General features: G+C 36.2%; 1 long non-coding RNA gene across 5 annotated transcripts in view; it reads right to left on the bottom strand.

Moving 5' to 3' along the window:
- Positions 1-474: 474 nt before the first annotated feature.
- The window catches only part of LOC135290508 (uncharacterized), a 49,279-nt gene continuing 28,649 nt past the window's right edge, over positions 475-21,104 (bottom strand). For 2 of the 5 annotated variants that reach the window (XR_010353277.1, XR_010353273.1), the window contains 2 exons: positions 16,284-16,436; positions 475-13,947 (listed from right to left, as the gene is read on the bottom strand). This is a non-coding gene — a long non-coding RNA (uncharacterized LOC135290508). The remainder of the gene's footprint in view (positions 13,948-16,283; positions 16,437-21,104) is intronic. The other 3 variants (XR_010353274.1, XR_010353276.1, XR_010353275.1) reach the window with 3 other exon arrangements.

Here is a 21,104-nt window from a genome sequence, read left to right on the forward strand (position 1 = left end):
ATTTGTGTTTTAGAAAAGGGCATTGATAGCCTGACTGAAAGGTGAGAAAATGATTCACCAGCTAAGTGAATATCTCCCTACACCTTTGTCAGCCACTTACCCTTTGCATTATATTTATAGTTAATACCATTTCAGTGGGGAAATCATAAGTCCTTCTTAGACCTTGGCTATGTCACAGCATGTGTCCAGCTCCAACTATCATGAGATCCCAGTGTAATTTACAATTTTACATGGAAATACTTTAAAATATGTCAGAGATATTCATATAGATAAACACACACACATACGCACACACACACATTTCTTTAAATCTAAAGAAGACTGTGTTGTTTGACTCTTATATTAACTATTGTATATATTTCTAGCACTTTCTAATTAATGACAATAATAAAAATAAAATAGCAAAACAATATAAATATTTTTATTATTTTCCATCACATAACATGATACATGAAAATTCATAATTGCTGCTATATATAGATTAATCCCAAAAAATGCAAATAAATTGATGAAAATAACTATTAAAATGAATCTTATATTGTTTCTTTATTTCACTGGGTTTATTTCAGCCTCTTAATGATGGAAAGCTTATCCCTGAAAGGAGGCCAGTGAAACAGGGATATATCACTGCAGATAACTCCATATGCTAGGAGAAGGGACAATGAACATACCTAGCAAAAACCACTGTATTCCCCAAAAGAACTACTGTGACAACAGGATTGTGTATCTAGTGTTAAGCTGTAAGAGGGAAGAGCTGTGAGAGAGTAGTGGTTTTATCTTCTTAGTACTGCATCTTGTGAGGCAAATGCAAGAACGTAAAGGGCACAATCAATTCTCCCAAAACACTGACAAATAAGGAAATTTCCATAAGCTGCCAGAATTTCCATGTCACTAGATAAGCACAGATGGCAAAAAAAAGAAGGCTCTAATTCCAGGCCTAAAAGAGGAGAAGGAGGCATCTCTTTTAACAATTGGATCATAACAGCAAGGTAAGATGAGATGAGGACAGAAAACATGGAATCACTTCATGAGTAATTCAGTGGGTTTTGTTATCAACAGTACATCTATGAACGAACTGCAGGTTTTACTTGCTCTGGTAAGTGTGCTACAACAGTTTTCTAAATAAAATTTCAGATTGCATTTCATGGAGTTCTTCCAAAGTATTTTATGCTCAGAATGGCAAATGTTAACTACTCTTAGATATTTTCTGGGAAAATCCCGAGTCAGTTTAAACAAGCAGGAATTGAGTAATTGGTTTCAATTGAGAAGAGTGGACATACCTTTTTTTATTTCAAAGTGAAAAAAGAGGCAGTGCAGTCCCTGAAAATTAGCAGAAACAAGATGTCTCCTAATAGACCATCATTAAAGTTCAGCTGCTTAATTGACTGGAGGATTTTAAGTACAAGCACAATTGACACCATAAAAGTATAAAGACACACTAGAAAAGTAACGGTGAAATACAGGGAAGACATTAAGGAATTCGGAGAAAGCTCAGAAATCACCTTGGGTGAGGCAGAATGTTAGAAAAGACAAGGTTATTTGATGTAGTGCAGGAGAGATTATTCTTTCATCTGCTGTCAAAGGTGAAAAAAAGAAAGGGGTTCTGTTTTAGTTCATCTTCATATGAAAAAAAATTAAAGGTTGAGGTGCATATGTAAAAGAGGACTCATAAATTAAGTTGCAACAAACAATATAAATTTCTAAAAATAAAGTAAATAATAAAAAAATAGACGAAAGTTCTTTATAAATTGTTTCATTACAATAAAGGAATTTCTGCCATTTACCTTTGCTTTGTAGAAGCATTAGGAAACCCTGATTTGAGGTAGGGGGAGAACATTACCAATTCAAGACTCATTTGCAAGTATTGTTGCTTGCCACATCAGACAATACATTAAGTTCCTAGTTACACCCATAATAAGTAAAATTAAAGCATAATCAAATGAAGTAAAATTATCATAATTTCATTACCTTACAGAATTCTGTGGAAGGCATTCCCCGATGCCTTAAACATTTGATCTTGTCTATAGTTACAAATGAGGTTGTAGTCTCATACATTCCCATGTAATTCTGATTTTCATTAGATCATTAAGGAACTTTGTAAAGTGTGGTGCTCCATCACATAAATGTTTTCTCCATTGCCAAGTTATTGTTACATGGGACTTTACAGAAATCCAGCACAGACTTGAACAAGAGGTTCCAGACATAAAAATAATCCTAATGTATATTACATACAGGTATACATGAATTATGCAATACATAATTATAAATAAATAACAAGGGAGAAATAATATGATACTTTCAAGAATGCATTGTTTACATGTTCCACCCACCCCCTATATATGCACACAAGCATGTATACACAAATTGGAGAGCTATTGTCTGTGAATGCAACTTATTGGGAAAACAGAAAAGAATATGCTACTGACAGATGCCACCAACAAAACTGGAAAGCAGGATTTAGCACAAATTATCAGATTTCTGGAACATGGGCAAGCTTCTGGGCTTATTCCAGACTATTTTTCAAAATACTTTTTTGCCACTTCTTTCTGCATCTGAACTTTATTAAGTTTTTTCTGTTTAGAAATTCAAATGCATGTCTTAACCTTGGCTGGCCCAGTATCATTTCAAGGACTGGCTCATTAAGGAGAGTAAGAATATGCCTACTCTCACATAGCAGATTTTCACACACTGAATGCTCATCTATATGAGTACATATTTCTGTGTTAGCACATTAACATGACTGAATACCCACAGTAGATTGGGTGCATTAAAAGGAGGCTTTGAATATCACAGAAGAGGAATAGTTATAGTCTTTTCAGTAGCCTTTGAAGAAATAATTTTTTCCAGATCAGAATTTACACTCAGGAAATCAGGAGGAAAATATAGTGAAGCATTTCAAAAGGCAACAGTCTCTTTAAGTAGTATAGGATTCAAGATGATGCCACATGCTACCTCTGAGGAAAATTGCTGATTTCCTTAGAAGCAATATAATCTGAAGAAAAACATTCCAGATATCCCTAAAAAGCTAAAAAGGAAAAAAAAAATTAAAAATTACCAGCATACAACAATCAAGAACTCTTGAGGCTGAGAAATGTGTGCTCATAGACCATTCCAGTCTTTTAAAAGGAAAAACCAGAAAAGCTCTGAAGAAGGAATGCTGTTTCAATTATCCTTAGAAGTCATGATGATTGGTTCTAGGCATAGAATTACTTTAATACTTCATAGTCTCTGGCATCTCTGTGCCCTCTACTATTTTTAAATGTTATCGACATGCTAAAGAAGGTGCCTATCTCCACAAAACACCAATGCTGAAAATAGAAGAATGAAGCAGAGACATGCCAGAATGCCAGAAGCAGAGACATTTCACAGAACTGTGTGAACACAGAAAAAGGGTTCCAAGGAAACTAAGAAAATTAGCTGAAAATCTTAATTTTCTTGCAGTATTAGAAAGTAAAGATTAGTTAGCATTTGGTGGGCTCAGTCAGATATCAGGAAATTCAAGAAAAAAATCAGTATTTTTCTTTGCTTACACACTCATTCATATGCAGAATTAAATACTCTCTCTTTTAAGTAAGCTTCTTGTAATTTCAGTAGTGCTTGGAATGGATACCCCATTAAATCTAATGATTTCTTGTGCAAGACTGTGCAGTGCCCTAATACATGGATCAAAATACCTCTGTACCTTTAAATTACTACAGTTATTCAAACATAAATTCTCATAGTAAGTGGTGATGAAATATTTTTTTCCAATATATTTTGAAATTTTATATGTACATGTATAGGTATATGTCTGTATAATACCTTTCATTGGGTCCATTTATCAATTTAATTAGTTTTGTTTAGATTTGCCAATCTGTCTTTTGTTTGAGTACAAACCACTCTCAGCACCTTATTACACAACTGGTTAAACCGTGGCTTATAAGCAGTTCATGCAACTTCCTGAGCAGCTCTGGTTCATCTTTCAAAGTAGAATTCACAGCAAAATTTATTTAGCTTACCTTAATCACCAGCTCCCCATTATAAAACATGCTAGCATTTTATTGGGTTTAGATGAGACATTTGAGCTGGATTTCAAGAACTATGGGGCCTGGATGCTCAGTTAGGCAGGGCTGTCAAGCCTTTCAGCTTTATAGTCAGGACTTATAAGCCTATAAAGATTGGCCTGGGGAAAGAGTAATATCTCTGTCATAAGGGACTATCCACATACTGGGGTTTTTTGTGTGCACAATATTGCACTGGAGAACCTGTGCTCGTCAGACACTGAGGCCAGCAAAATAGGTAACATTAAGGTGACACCACTTTATATTCTCAGTGCTGTACAGCATGTGAGCGGCAATTATTAATATTTATTCCAAAGCTAAAGTTGTAATATTTGGATACCAACCCATTATAATCCCATTGCCTTCAGCAGAACTACATCATTCTGATGTAATTCATCATGCTGCATACCTAAAAACAGGATGCCCTCTTTGTAGACTCCATCTAAACACTTTTCCAGTGAAAACAGGTGCCCTGACTTTCATCCACAGGATAATTCAAGTGTCAGGCATGTGGCAGAATCAGGTGCTTTGACTAAGAGTAAAATTGCATTCTTTAGCATTATTGTTAATACTCTGTACTAAGCACTGAGCCAGTTCATCATGTGACATCTGCACTCTTGGTCTAAGGGATATTTTAGATCAACTAAAGAAAACTTCTTTGGTGAGAGGAAGGATACAATGCAAGAAATTGCCTCACACATCATATTGTTTCTGGAGACTAGCTGATATATTATTAACAAAACATAAAGACAATATAAATCAGTGCATGGTGTTTTGTAAACTGCAATTATTTTCTTGCTGCCACCTACGTTATATTTCATAAGACCAAATTCTAAACCTATAAAATTATAGACCAGTCATAAAGTATCAATACTTATTCACATCTTTACTGATACATTGTATTTTAATTTTATTCAGTAAGTCTTTTAGACAGTATCCCATTTTTCTTCTGGGTCACAGAAAGAATGGTAATGATGTTACATTAAAAAAATTCTATAATTTCTTGAAAGAAATTAAAATAAAAGCTTGCAAATTTTTATATACATTTGACAATAATGAAATTAAATTTTAACTAATAGTAGCCATTTGATTTCCTTTGAAATTGTGAGTTTTCACAGAACCTGGTGACATAAAGTGAATCAACAGAAGAAATATTTCTAAAATTGTAAGGAAAACCAGAGAATATTTTGGTAGTCATGTCAGCACATACTCAAAAAAGAGAGTATATTGTCAAGGCAGAAAATATATGAGTTGAGTTGTACATTTATACTCTAAATTTCAACTTCATCACTTCCAATTAACACTTCTATAATCCGTCTTTAAATAGTAAAGTGTTTCTTAACTCTTTTGACTTTTTAACTCTTTTGATGTGAATGTGGTTACATCAACCTAGTGCTCTGGGTTTTCTCCAAGCTCCATTTTAGGAGCAGTTCTCTTCAACTCCTTTATAAATGACTTGGATGCGGGACTCAAAGATATACTAAGTGTGCTGATACTAAATTAGAAGGAGCTCTTGACTCTCTTGAAGACAGAAAGACCTTGCAGAGACCTAGACAAATTAGAGAGACAGGTAATCACCCAGTATAGAGTCATGGAATAATTAAAGTTGGAAAAGACCTCCAGGGTCACTGAGTCCAACCTTTGATCAATCAACAGTTTTTGAAATAACCAGAGCACTAAATGCCATGTCTAGTCATTTCATTAACTCTTCCAGGAACGGTGACTCCACCACCTCTCTGGACAGTACATTCATGTGCTTGACAGCCCTTTCAGTTAAGAAATTCCTTCTGTCTAACCTGAATAACCACATGAAGTTTAAAAATGGGAAGTGCCAGATTTTGCACCTGGTACAAGACAACCCTGGACGGGCTGGGGAATGAGAGGCTGGAGAGCAGCACTGCAGGAAAGGAACTGGGGGACTGGTCATGGCAATTGAACATGAGTCAGCAGTGCCCTGGCAGCCAGGAGGGCCAACCCTGTCCTGGGGTGCATCAGGCACAGCATTGCCAGCCAGGAAAAGGAGGGGATTGTCCTGCTCTGGTCTGCACTGGGGCAGCTTCATCTTGAGTTCTGGGTACCACAATATGAAACAGACATTAAGCTGTTAGAGAGTGTCCAGAGAAGGGCAATAGAGATGGTCAAGGCCTTGGTGGAAAGCTCTGTGAAGAGCTGCTGAGATCACTTGATTTGTTCAGGCTGGGGAAGAGACTGAGGACGGACCTTACTGCAGTTGCAGGTTCCTCATCAGGGGAAGAGGAAGGATAATCACTGATCTCTTCTGTGTGGTCCCCAGTTACAGGACCTGAGGGAATAACCTGAAGCACTGTCAGGGCAGGAGTAGACTTGATACCAGGAAAAGATTCTCTTCACCCAGAGGGTGGTTGGGCACTGGAACAGGTTTCCCAGGGAAGTGGTCACAGAACAAAGCCTGACAGATTTCAAGACAATCTTAGGCAATATTTGTAGGCACACAATGTGATTTTTAGGGTTGTTTTGTGAAGGGCCAGGTGTTGAAACCTATGGTGCTTGTTGATCGCTTCCAACTCAGGATATTCTGTGACATGGCATAAAATGGAATACAATTTTTCTTAATATTTTACTAAAAGATTACTTATAAGGAACTCCTAATAAACCTGGAATATATCATCATGAGACAGTACTCTTGACACAGGTATGGGAGAGAAGGTAAAGAGAAGAAAGGAAGAGGATGCATAAAAGATGCATGTGGAAATTAAAAGTGACTATGAAAAAAAATTGTTGTTTTCAAGGGATAAAGTCCATGTTGGTTTTATCTTAATCTAATAAATATGCATATTTTATAAATATACCATTCATATCTGAAAACCTGTCACTCGCTCTTCAGTTCTTGAAAGATTACTCTAGCTCCATACTGGTTAACATCCAAAACTGTCTCTTAAAAGGTACTAAATGCTTATTTCAGGCATTTACACATTCTGATACTATCAGTGAGCTTGGACAGCTCTTCTTCTAGCTCTCAGACAATGACCTCTCCTGTCTTTTGGGAGATGTGATCAAATCCACATAATTTGCTATGCAACATTCATTTTCAAAAAAATAAAAGTTTATTAAAGACCTTAGGAGACAGTCATTCACAAGCAAGGACAACACAACCTATAGTTTGAACCTTCCTTCTATTTAATATTTAAGCAAAATATTTATCTTTGAGAAATGTAAACATCATGAGGCACATTTGTCTTTCACTGGTAATATTTATCCTCGAACTGGATTTGCCTAATCTATTTTGATCGAAAGATTGTACCGTGTCCTCATCTAAAATCAATCTAAACACCAGCCACAGTGCACAGACGTAGTTACATCCTTAAAACCTCTTTCATATAGAAATATCATTTTAGCCAATAAGAATTTAGGACATAGCCTGTGATTTCCAAAAACATTGTGTCCTGTCCCAGCTGTGGTTCCACCTGTAGTGACATAGTGATGCCTTGAGAGGCTAGACAGTGTTACAGGTATAAAGTAGGTATTTAGTAGAAGCCCTTCAAAGGTTACACCTTGGGCAGTACAAGAGCCCAGCTGGGACTACACCGAAGATGGACGCCAAGTCAGGAGGTTTCACACTTTTAAGTTTTGGTCCATTTACATATTAGAGTTAATTGTCCAATTACACCTTCAGGCTATGAAGTCCCATCCTCCTGCTTTGCTCTCTTCAATTGACCATTTGCTCTCTTCAGTTCACCGTTTGTGTTTTTTGGGTCTGAAGCTGCAATGGTGTCCTTGGTGCTCGGACTGGAAAAGGATTGTTTTGTCTAACTAAACTGTGAAGAGAACTTGCTAACACTTTATATGAAGTTCAGAGTTATATACCAATGCAGTACAGAATCTGGAAAATATGAAAGCTAAAACCTAACACATCATTCATTCCCTTCCCTTTGGAGGCTTGACAAGGCATCTACCTTGGCACTACTACTAAGGCATCTACTTAAGGCATTAATAGCATGACTTGTGACATGATCATATCCAACCAAAACTAAATATTCTTCATACTGACTGAGTTTCTGCTTATATGAATTTTATTATCATTCATAATAAGACAAGATATTCTTCATGAAGTTTTCTTTCTCACTTTTGCCTTTTCTAGTAATAATCCTTACAAAGAATTAAGGCTTTGTTTTGCAATATATGTCAGAAAATTCAACTTGTCTTTCTGTAGAATGCTATGTAAACAGTAGAAATACATAGAATGTATTCTCACTCATGTTTTGTGCTTTCCTAGTCCTCTGTGATTTATGATACATTAACATCTACAGTGTAAGACATGATAAGCAGGTGGGTATGAGGGAAACATACCTTGATAATAATGCTACTTTGAAAACCAGGAGTTTGTCTGACTTGTAATTTTATAGGCCCAAACGCTGTATGAAAGAGAGGACAGCTCCTGTGATAACACAGATCAGTTAAAGGTATGGCACACCTTACTTACATGTTAGCCATAAACCCAAACGCTTTTATGTAACACATCTAAAGGGACATTTCACTTACAGTCTATAACACTGATATTTGTTTTCCATAAATATGTTTTAATGTGTCTCTTACTGGTTTAGATGTATTTTTCACATATTGAGTCACATTTCTACCTTGCCTGAACAGGAGATACTGCTAGAAGTTGGAACTTCACATAATCTCCTCCACAAATTTTGGAATATCTAATTGTTTTCATAATACCCCAGCTCCAGAGTCTAAAATGATCTTTAGATCATAAAGTATTTAAAATGATACTTTAAATCCTTAGAGATTAGGTGAAAGTTTAAAAATGTGATTTGTGATTTAAAATACAGAATGCTAAAAAAAGCATTCAAGACTCAAATTTTCCCTTGACCTCTTTTAGAAATTTCAATATTTTCTTTGTCCTGATCAATGCATTTTGAATTTTTGGAACTGCCAAATGTACTACTACAGCACCACAAATATTTTGAACATGGGCTATATATGATTAGCCATCACCACTTCAGTACTTATCCTACCTTGTATTTGGAATCTCAGCTATGATGTACAGCTTTTGATGATAAGTTTTGTTTCAGAAAAGTCCCAAGAGCTAATTCCACAACCTATTTTCATCGTGGGTTAATCAGACCAGAGTAGAAATGTGAATTATTTATTGCAATCGTAATGATTCAATGTAGAGAGTAGTTAGGGGGACTGTCCGATCACTTTATGGTATTTTGGGCCTCAACCTGTTCTGTGCCATTTACTCCTAGCATATATAATTAATACAGTGTCCTGGAAACTGGAGGGTTCCAATTAAAGTGTATTGTACTTAGCAATCTTTGGTGGCATGCATTCCTGTAAGGTTATTGCAGATTGCTGCACTAATTTCATTGCATCCCTCAAGGCTGTCCAAATAAACAAGCAATTTCCTCTCCCAGTTGCAGAAGCAAACTGTTCCTTTGCATGTTGAAAGTTAAAAGGATTAAATCCTATCTCTCAGAAGAACCATAACAGAAGAAACAAAAGAAATTTTCATGTGCAAGAGGGCACTGGACTTTGGCAGCTACTTCAGGCAGTGAGGCAGGGTGAAAGCTACAGCTTGTTCTACTGGCAGGGGTGGCTAATTTTCCTAAGAGCCTTTAGCGTGAATGGTTACATGCCTCTACTATCAAAGGTCTTACTGTATACTCCCTGCACTAGGATGCTGCTACTGCTGCAAAAAAGGAAATGAAGAAGAGATAAACATTACACAACAAGATTTTTGTTTACTCAGCAGTTACACAGAGTTCACACAGAGTATCACCCCCTCCACATAGTTTTATATTTATAAATAAATCAAACGCTGAAGAAATTAATTACAAACATACTTGAAATAATAACATTTACTATCCTCATGGCTTTTTGGGTAGAGAAATTTAATTACTTTCCTATGCACTGAAGAACAGAAGTTTGATAATCAGGAGTGAGCAACTCAGTTCTAAACTCCTGTTACAGCTCTGGTTTACCAGGCAATGAAAACTTTTCATTTTGAGTCATCAGTGTAGATTTTACGCATAAATTCTTTCCTCATACACCTTTCTTTTAGAGATGCAACTTGGGGTTCAAAATAACTAAATGAGAAGGATGCTGATTTTTATGGCTGAAAACAGTGAAGGTCAGAATTATGAGTGATACAGGCACCAAACTCTCTGATCTTTCCTTTTTATAGGAGGTTGCAGTTGACAGAAAGGAACATTAGTTACATAATAAAAGACAGTATTCATGGTCTAAATCCACAAACGTGGTCAGATGTAAAACTGAAAGAAATGCTAAGATTGGGGGGTGATATTTAGCTTGAATTTTAGTCAATTACTTGGGTATATTTGATCACACGTACTTTGTATATTTGATTGCAAAAACATGCAAGCAAACATAGAACTGCACATATTATGGTAGGTATAAAACTACTGTTTATTCTCCTGCCATTGGACTGGCACCAGAGCTCATTACTCTCAGATGCTGGCAGGAGATTATTGAAACTGAAGTCCTCACTGTCCATCACTGACAATGAGAAGAACATTTAATCTTGAACTACTACCAATATCAGTACTGCAATGTTAGCTTCAGTACTGCAGCATCTTACGTTGGGGAAAAAAGTTTATGCTGTGTAATCTGTCCATCACAATGTATCTGACAGCAAAGCTTAGAAGAAATGTTATTTATCATGTTAGGTAGTTCTGTTTCTAATTCACAGAACCTAAACATGAATGAAAATTAAGATAAGACATTTAAATTTGATGTTGTAAACTCTTCTAAATTAAAGTGTCTTGCATCCTTAGATGAAGTTTACAATGAACACTTAGCTGGAATAGAGAAATAGGAAAATAGAAAAATGCTTCCCTGACTTCCTTATTTTCCTAGCAGAAAAAATTATTATCCATGATATTCCCTTGTGGAATACAATATTTCATCTTGTGTGGTCAACCAATACAAGTAAATATATACCAACCTGCCATTTTTGTGTAGAAATACTGCATTTTTATTTGCAGTACAAAACGCAGTGTAAATCAACTGCTCTGTGCTGGATACAAAGCTGTTTTAAAATAATGGTGAGGATCCAGTCAGTGGGTGTAGCGAGGGGAGAACATTTTATACTTTATGAGTTTTATTTCCAAATATCCTGCATTAGTATGACTTATTTTGTAGGCAGGAAAAGTGTAATGTGATTCCTTCAGATGCTACTCAACTTCACTCTTGTATAAGGAGTCACTTCCTTACTCACACAAGAGGACTAAAAATCACAATATTATCTGAAAACTTGACTGTACTGTGTCTTTACTATATTACAAGACAGTTTTGTTCTTGTAACAAAGAACATGGGTCATTAATCAAATCCTAGTGTTTTTCTCTTGGACAGTCATATGAGCTTGTGAATTCCATCTGTATTACAAATAGTAAGATTTGTTTAACTAGAAGAGCTCTGTTTAATCAAATTATCCACCCTCTGCTGTATTGGTTCTGGCATACTATAACATTATAATTACTTTTAATGAATTTTCTATTTCATGGAGGAAGGATGAGGAGTTTGATTTTAAAAATCCATTGCATGTTTTATCTCACTCTACTAATTGCTATTTAGGAAGGAACTATGATAAGATGATTAACTGATGGAAAGAAACATTGAAAAATTAGGCAACATCAATTAGTACAGTAAAAAGTAAATGTCATAAAAGAAATTATAATAGAAATCTTACCTCTACCTTGTTGCACCTGGAGTCATTATTAGAATAAGAAGATGAGGGTTTTTTTGTTACATCAGAGGAGTGTGCGTAAATTATCCAGGAAGAGGAGATTACATAAAGCTATCACTGTGCTGGAATGTCCTTTTAAAGCTAAAAAATGTAAGTTTCTGTCACAAAATTATATACTATGAAATTAAAATCCCAAACCATAATAGAAAAAAAAACCTAGAAACATAATAGAAAAAAAACTAGAAACAAACTTCACAAGTAAGACAAAATTATAAACTGAGTGATGGAACACATATACAGAAGCTGAACCAATATTACTTCTGGATTTACTAGCCCATATGCGTCTGAAGCTTTGTCTCTTCAACTCAATTGCATTGTGAATGAGGCTTAGAAAAGGAACTGGTATTAAGCTGCCAAAAAAAAATCAAAACAAACAACAAAACCATTACAGAAATCTAAGTACATGTAAAATAAAAGTCTCATTAAAAATAAAATATATGTCATCAAAATCCTACCTAGAACACTGCCTCTTTCAAGCATTACATTCAGATTTTATTACCATGAAAGGAAAGAAACAGTTGATCTTTTCTCCTTGTCATTCTTCTTCTGCTTAAAGAAGCAGATAATTTAAGTCTAAAAATGTTACTATACACTTCTGATCCTATACCACCTTTATATTCTGTGTATTGTAATATCTGGATGTTTCTATGATGTGATAAGTCTGTACTTAAAATCCAAACCAAGTTAACACTTCCATCAAAGTTCTGTGAGCTCTCTGCATGTTAAAACTGACATATCCTTGCCAGTTTTCAGATCTGTTTGTCAATAGTGTTAGGAGAATAGACTAGATTGCATGCAGAATAGGGGACTGCCTCCAAATATCTTCCAGCCTGTTCTCCTTGTTCAGCTATAGGATATTCACGACAGAGCTGACACAACTGGTGTACAAGTTGGAATCTGTGAGTGTAAACTGAGCATCAAATGAACATGCCAAAGTCTGGGAAGGTCTTCAGTGCCTAGAAAAGTTGTGGTATTAACTTTTCATCTGAGATGTGAAAAAGGAGGAAGCATAACTTTTTTTTTTTTTTTTTTTTTTGGGGAATTGTTTTTAAGTGAGCACAAAACCAGGAAAATAGCCTTGCAATATTTTTCTGATACTGGTACTTGATCTGCGCAGATCATAGTGTCCTCATGTGTTGAAGATCACGAGATATTTTAAACTCCAGCATGGTCCTCAGCCCATAATAGAATAAAATCCCAGTAGATGGAGGCCAGACTGTCCAGACTGTTTCTCTGAAACAGTCTGAAATGGAGGCTGAAAAGGAGGAAAGGAGTACTACTTCAAAGTTGAGTTTTAAAGGCTCTTTGTCTGCATTCTGATTTACATGGCTTGAAGCTGTCTGTAGAGTTTGTGGAGTTTTTCCCCACAGTTAGTAGGTTCACAAACTCTCTTTTTCTAAAACTGCAGGCAGAAGAACTGTGAGAACAGTTCTAAAATGTGCAGCCCTCATAGGGTAGTTACTCCTGTAAACTGACTTAGCTCCACATAAATAAGTTACATCAAGTGCTCAGATTTTGAAATAAGTCTTTTGATACAGCTTAAGTCTTTTGATACAGCATGTGGTTTCCAGTTAATTCTTTTAACTGCCTGGTGTTTTAATTTACATATTTTAATTTTTCAGGGGTATATTGGCAGAGAATAAAATATGAATTATTTTTCATTTGGATGCATTACTAAGGTCATCCTTTCTAATTCTATAATTAGGGGCCAGATATTGACAGTGAAAATCAAAGAGAAACAAAATGGACATTCACATTACTACACTGAAGCAATAAATATAGTATTTCAGTGAAAGAGGGAAGAGCTTATTTCTATCCTTAATGATGCCTAGCACCTCTGGAGAACCTTTATGAAGTCTGGTTCAACAGACAGAGAAACACACATTAAGTCTCAGAGAGGAAAGCCTTGTACAAATCGTAATTCACTGTGAGCTCTTCAGATAAAGTAATCCATCCATAAAAATTTATAGCAGTTTTAGGAAATGTATTAGTGTGCAGAAACCAATTGAAATCAAAGTTTCCTGTAGTAAAAGTAAAGTAATATTTTACTTAATTAATGTGCTCTGTATCTAGTCCTTCCATCTTGCCGTTATTCATTTGGTGTCATGAATGGCACTGCTTTTGCTGAAGATGGTGATGCAGAAGCTTTTCTCCTTGAAGAACAAAGAGTGGTTAGCACGTTAGCCAAACCTACATCTGCCGTATTTAATGTGATTCATACCAATACTTTATTGTCTTGGTTATCACAGTAGGAAACATGATCTCTGTCTTTATTACTCATTTTTCCTAGATCAAACTATGATGGTTATTATGCATCTCTTCCTCCATACTCTAAACTTAAAATAAGTAAATAATTGTATCTGATAAATACACTGCTAAAGTCCTTAGTCTCCTAGGAATTATATCTATGAAATTTACTTGTTTCTGTGGGTAACTCCAAACTAAATTGTACATTTTTCTCTTGAGCCATCTGTGGCACATACAGCCAGTGGCATCCAGCTCACAGCAAGAGAATAATCTAACTCAGTACAGTACAGCACAATACAAAATCTCTGCTGGATTTCCCAGAAGCAGCCAGACAATGTGATTATATTGTTCCAATACCAAAACTAGTTCATTTTTCACTAACTTAGCTGTCTTTGAATTGTTTTACTTTGCTCATTGCAGACTGTGCAAGCTCTTCACAAAAATCAATGCATATGTAGAGATGAATAATAATTAGATGTGGTGGAAACTGGTTTGCTGAATAACTGCCTCTTAGGAATTCTTGACTAAACAGGATCAGTTGGCAGGGCATTTAACCTTGTTTTTTGAGTTTCCTGTACAAAGCAGTTATAATGATAGCATCACTGTATAGTTTGCTTTCATTAATTACGCCAGATTGTTTTAAAATCTCAAAGCAAAAAATTTGTTAGCAATATAACATATAATAATTGTGATGCATTTCAGGGTCAGTTTAGGCTGTAAGAAGATTCCTCATAATTTTATGATCCATCTGTAGCAAATTAATGGGGAGTGAAAGGAAAAATATTATTAGGATGAGCAGTTTTTTCCCTCAGTGTCACAAACATGAGTACTCTTTCCTGTAATTACTCTTAAAGAAAAAACTGTTAAGGAATTCTTCTGGTGCCATATTTTCTCAGGGTTTCATCAAGCTGATTTACATTCTACCTTTCAGCAACACTAATTATATTATTTTATATCCAAACAGTAATCCAGATATATCCATTTTAATAGACATTCAACTCAGACTATAAAGTTAATTAACTTTTACAATATTTAGAAATGAGTTTAGACATTCTCAGACCTTGGAATCAGAGACATTAGCCAAGTCAAATGATTTTACAGGCAGTTTAGTTAATGGGGCTATAATCTAGCCATAACAGCCTCTTTGGGCTTGGGCCAAGGTAAGCATTTTAAATATGCCTCCTTCCTCTGTCAATAGCTGACTCAGAACTTTATAAGGCAAAAACTATCCCTCAAACTTAGAGAACCAAAAACACGACAGTGAAAATCTGGATTGATTAATTTTGCAATGTCCTTGTACTTTTCTGTGACCTGGCAGGAAGATTTTATATTAAGAAACTTCTATCAATTTGAGAGACAGCCTCCTTTTCTGCATTAAAACCACATTACATATTTGACAGTAACCCCTAAATTACTTAAGATGTCTGCTTCATTATTTGCTCTTTTAGGTACGATAAATTATAAGGACAGGAGGTAGCAGGCACAAATTTAAACACCTTGAAATTCCATCTGAAAAGAAAAAAACACTTTTACTGTGAGGGTGGTCAAACATGGCACAGCTTGTTCAGAGAGACTGTGGTATCTTCATTCTTGTAGATATTCAGAGCCTGATTCTACACATTCCTTGTCAAACTGTAATAGCTGTTCCTGCTTTGTCAGATGGTTTGACTAGGTGACCTCAAGGGATGCCTTCTAACCTCAAATTATCCTCTGTTAGAAACAGGATTGGACTGCTTTTATTTTAAAAATAAATCTGAAACTTTTTCAAAGGTATTTTCAAATAACCTCATAACAGGAAGGGGGAAAATTAAGATTGAAACACGGAAGAAACACAAAAATCTCTGTGTGCAAGTCCCCACTGTTATATTAGGGCTGTATTTTTTGCATGTATACGTAAGCAAACTCCACATGAAACAGGCATAGCCACCAGCAGTGGACCTTGGGTTGGACACAGCTCTTTCTAGCTGAGCCCAAAACAGACTCACCACTGGCCAAAGCTGAGCCCATCAGCAATTCCAGTGGCACTTGTGTGATAAGGTATTTAAGACAGTGTAGAAATTGCTGCATAGAAGCTGTGTAAGACAGAAGAAACACATATGGTAAACAGAAAATTGAGTTCAGTCAAAAAGGGGGAGAAGAAGTGTTCCAGACACTGGAGGAGAGGTTCCCCTGCAGACCATGGTGAAGCAGGCTATTCCCCCAAGGCAAGAGGAGGACCCCACTGTGCAACAGACGTACTTACCCTGAAAGAAGCTGCAGTCTGTGGCAAGCCCACACTGGAGTTCCTGGCAGAAACTGCAGCCCTCCAAAGTGAGACCATGCAGGAGAAGGCTTTCTGGCAGGAGGTGCTGTCTGTGGGAATGATGGGAGAAATCCATTCCTGAAGGACTGCAGCCTGTGAGAAAAGACCCATGATAGAGCAGTTCCTGAAAAATGGCATCTGGGAAGGACACATCCTGGAGAAGTCTGTAAAGAATTTTATTCCATTGGATCAATTTTCATACACATCCAGCCCATCACCACCTCCCCTGTAACACAGAGGATGGAGTGAAAATGCTTATAGGCCTGCCCACTCCCTCTTTCTCAGCTTCTGTGGCAATGTAAAAGCAGTTCTGTGACTCCTTAGAGTTAGACAGGAGAAACTTTTTCATTTCCCATAAAAAGCACAAGCTTGAAAAAAGCTCCCTCTTCCTGTATGGTTTGGGATTTTTTTAAAAGAAATACTTTTTACTTGAAAATGGAACCAAAGAAAGCATTTTCACAAGCCACCAAAACAGGCACTGCATGAGGAATTTTGCCATTTCTGCAGACCCAATCATCTTCATTTTGTTCAGATGGACCCATGTAACCTTGAAAATACTGGCATCATATATTTGTCAACAATAAAGATCACTATTATTTAGTGAAACTGGTTTCTTAGGATTGACATCATCATTACCTTTATATGCATAATCTAATGTGTTTATAAATTTGATTAAATAAACAGATATTTAATATATCTAATTAATATATCTTTTTAATGTTCTTATAAAATTTCTCTCAAGATAGTGGTAGTAGCATCTAAACTGCCTTTATTTTCCATATCTATGAAGAACACATCTTTACAAATATTTCAATTTATTTGGTAAAACAAATTGTTGTCAGCTGCCAGTTTTGAACATTCCAATATGATCTCAGCCATCCTTACAAAATACAGTAAAAAATTCAAAACTTACCTTTTCTTTGCTTCCATCTTAAATTTCAGGAAAAACAAGTCTATTTATGCTATTATTTCTATATTAAAATAATATATGACAAGATTCAAGTCAAAGTGATTTCTTTTAATGCCTTTTAAATAAAGTAAAAACAGAGGATATTGGGGTTTTGCTGTTTTTTTTTTCTTTTTCTACCCTAAAAATCTCTGAATCATAAAGATAAGGTTCAAAGAGTGAAATTAAAATTGTTTAGGTAAGCTGAGCAATGAGATAGGTGTTCTCATTACCAAAATCAAATACAAAACAAGTGTCTGAGGTTTTTTTTGCTGTTTAAGGGGGAAAAAAAGTCACCACTTCGTAAAATTTTGAATCTGTATTTGTTTGAAATTGCCTATAATGTAACTGTGTTACAAATATCAGGCAGACTTAGAACTGAGATGATATCCAAAAATGACAGTGAAATTAGCAATATTTCCATTTCAAGCAGAGTTACAGAAGTTGAGTCTGTTTATGCATCTCTTATGCTCTCCTTCCTTTTGCATTTGCATGTAACTCATACTAAAATGTAACTGATACGAGTTTTCACAGAAAGTAGGTATTAAAAAATAAACAATTAATTGATGAATAACATTGTAATATAACAGATACATGTATAACCAGAGCAGCTTTTGAAAGAGGACAAATTCTAATTAAAATATTATTGTTTTCTATTGAAAATACCCAGCTGAGAATTAATCTCAACAGCACTGATTTCTTTATTCCATTAGTTCTTTAAATCTAGTTGTAATCACTTTCTGGATGTTGCATATCTAAGGCAGTATAGGGAGTCCATTTCAGCAGCATCCTGCTAACCAGGTCTCGTAAGAATAATTAATTTATTTCAGGGTGTTGCGGGTAACCCAAAATGTTCCTGTATTCCATATCTATCTAAATTGTTACTGTCTCTCTAAGGCCTCACAACCAGGACCTCGGGTCCTTGAAAAGCTGGAAGCACCAAAACTCAAGTCTTTCTTTTCTTGCCTGGGGTCATCTTTGCCCAAGAGAGAGAGTCCACTTTGGGGGTTTTTTCCCATCTCTTCTGTTCCTTCCTTGCATTTTGACTGCCTTGGGGTGAATCCACAGGTTCCTGTCTTAAGTTGTGGTGCCATGCATGGGGAGATGGCATGGCCCTGCTCTGGTCGGAGTCTCCTGGAGCTCACCAGCAGTGCCCAACCGAGGAGAGGAGACCCCTATTGCCACAACCCACCTGCTTTGCCTTGCTGTGTCTGCCATTTCCTGCCGTGAGCAAAGCCCCTCCAGGAATTCCAGCCCTTGACAGACCACAATCTGCCTTTGGAGCTCCAGATGACAGAGAGATAAGAGAAAGGAAGAAGGCAGACACCACCTCCCCTTTGTCTTTATAACCATGCACTCAGCTGCAGAGCATGATTTTTTGTGGGGAAGGGGGTTTCCCCACATTTCAAGTCTTTCTTTATTCCCATGTGTTTCATGGGATTTGGCAATTTTGTTTATAGATATTATTTAGTGTTATTTCTTGCCTGTTGCCATTTTGCTTGTTAGTAAACTGTTATATTTTCACTTGTATCTGCTAGTATCTGTCCCTTATTTGTGGAATCTGTATTTGGAATGAATAATATCATAGGGAAAGACAACTCACTCCAGAATGCCTATCTTAAATTGCCTCAAACCAAGACATAGAGTAAAAATATATAGACATGAATTTTAAATTTGCTCAGGAATTGATTGCTTAGCTACCCTTTGGGGGAAAAAAAAAAAAAGGCGGGGAGGGGGAAAGCTTAAGAAGAAATAAAATATTTCACTAAGTCATAGAGTTAATGCATTCCCAAGTCCTCGTCAGATATGGCACTGTCTTGGCCTCTGCCCTACATCAAATGCAGTGCAGCCAAGTCAGGGGAGGTGGTGGTGCTTCCTCTCCACTCTGCTCTAGTGAGATTCCCCCCACCGGAGCACAGTGTGTAGTTCTGGTGCCCCCAAAACAAAAATGACATGGAACTGTTGGAGCAAGTCCAGAGGAGGCCAAGAAGTTAATCATGGGAATGGAGCACCTACCCTATGAGGATGGGAGAAGGAAGGTGGGACTGCTCACCCTGGGGAAGACAAGGTTGCATGGAGACCTCATAGCAACATTCCAGTATCTAAAGGTGGCCTATTGAAGAAAGCCAAAGAGGGATCTTCTTTCAGAAACTGTAGTGATGGGACAAGGGAGAGTGGCTTCTAACTGTAAAGAGAGTAGGTTTAGATTAGATGTCAGGGAAAAAAATCTTTACTGTGAGGGTGGTGAGGAACAGGTTGCCCAGAGGCTGCGGATGTCCCATCTCCAGAAGTGTTCAAGGCCAGGTTGGAAAAGGCTTTGAGCAACCTGGCTGCCTCTATCTGTGGCAGAAGGGTTAGAACTAGATTATCTATAAGGTCCCTTTCAAACTAAACCATTCCATGATTCTATGATTCTCCATCACTTTCGGATGACGTAGCTGGATGTGGTAAAAGTGCTTCTCACCAAGCATTTATCCATTCTGACCCTATTTTAGATAAGGCAACATAATCTGGGATAAGGGATTTTGAAAAGGAGCAGGAAAATATAAAGTACAACCCAACTGCCTACAGTAGATTGAAAAGGATTGTTCCTGGTTGTTTCTGTTGTATTTGACTGAGCATAGCCCTGTTGCCAGTTGATTTCTTCTACAGAACAAAGCAACAATGAGATTTTAGATGGAATAAGTAAGATGGGTTTTGCATTTCTCTTAACTGTAGGGTGGACTAAGATTTCAGTGGTAAAGCTTTTGATCAAACATGTTGGTCCTCTGGGATCAAATAGCTCAAATCACAAACATGAGGCAAGCTAAAGTGAAAAACATGGGCAGGAGAGGCTCTTGCCCTGAAAGAAAATAAACAAAACACCTTAGTCAAATTTTAAAGATAGACTTTAGGATAAAGTCACACAGACAAAGAAATGGAAAAAACTAGTTTTTCCTAAAAACATAGCATTTTTTAACATTCAAAAACACAAACACAGAGATTATGCTACAATGGTTTTGCAGGTTTTCACATGGTTACAATTTAAAATAAATATACTTTGAAAACATAGCTTTGAATGTTTTTAGATGAATCATGGATTACAGGCTTTCCCTGTGTTTTCAAGTTTGTATATTTCCCTTGAAAAACATCAGCATTTCAATTTCACATATGATATAACTTCTGTATTCTTACTTCAGTTCTTAAATATCACTTGATCAATCCTGTCAAGAAATATTCATTATTCGTTCTGCATTGTGGATGATTTGGACAGCACTCCTCTCTAAACAAATCCAAATTATTTACAAGAGACCATGATTTATGATGAAGATTTTCCTTCTTACATGATCACAGTTATGTTTTAGATGACTTGTCCTCATACAGCACTTTTTAGCAATAGTCAATTCAAAATGTTTTCAGTTTTACAGTTTACAAATTTATGCTCCTATTTTCCTTTTCCTTGTTGCTTTATATTACCAAATGTCTTTCAGATTTACAATGCTTCATCAATAAGAGATGTCTTATAACATGTCTTAGAACTGCTTGCTCAATATTACTACTCATAAAGATTATGTTGGTCTGAGAGTGATAGCTTTTTCATTCTACTAACAACTTCCTCTAAACAAGAAAAGAAAGGTTTTATTTTTTTTCTGCTAGGGTAGAAGAACAAGACTTAATTATATATCCATTACCTTCAACTAAACATTTTAAGGAAAGCAATACCTTATATGCTTTTTTTTAAGTAATGAGGGTTTTTTTACGGAAAAGGACTTTTGCTTCCCCAGAAAGTATCCATACAGGAAAATGTTTATACTTGCACAATGGGAAATGTTAAA

Source organism: Passer domesticus, chromosome Z (genome assembly GCF_036417665.1).
Source record: "Passer domesticus isolate bPasDom1 chromosome Z, bPasDom1.hap1, whole genome shotgun sequence".
NCBI classification, from domain to species: domain Eukaryota; kingdom Metazoa; phylum Chordata; class Aves; order Passeriformes; family Passeridae; genus Passer; species Passer domesticus.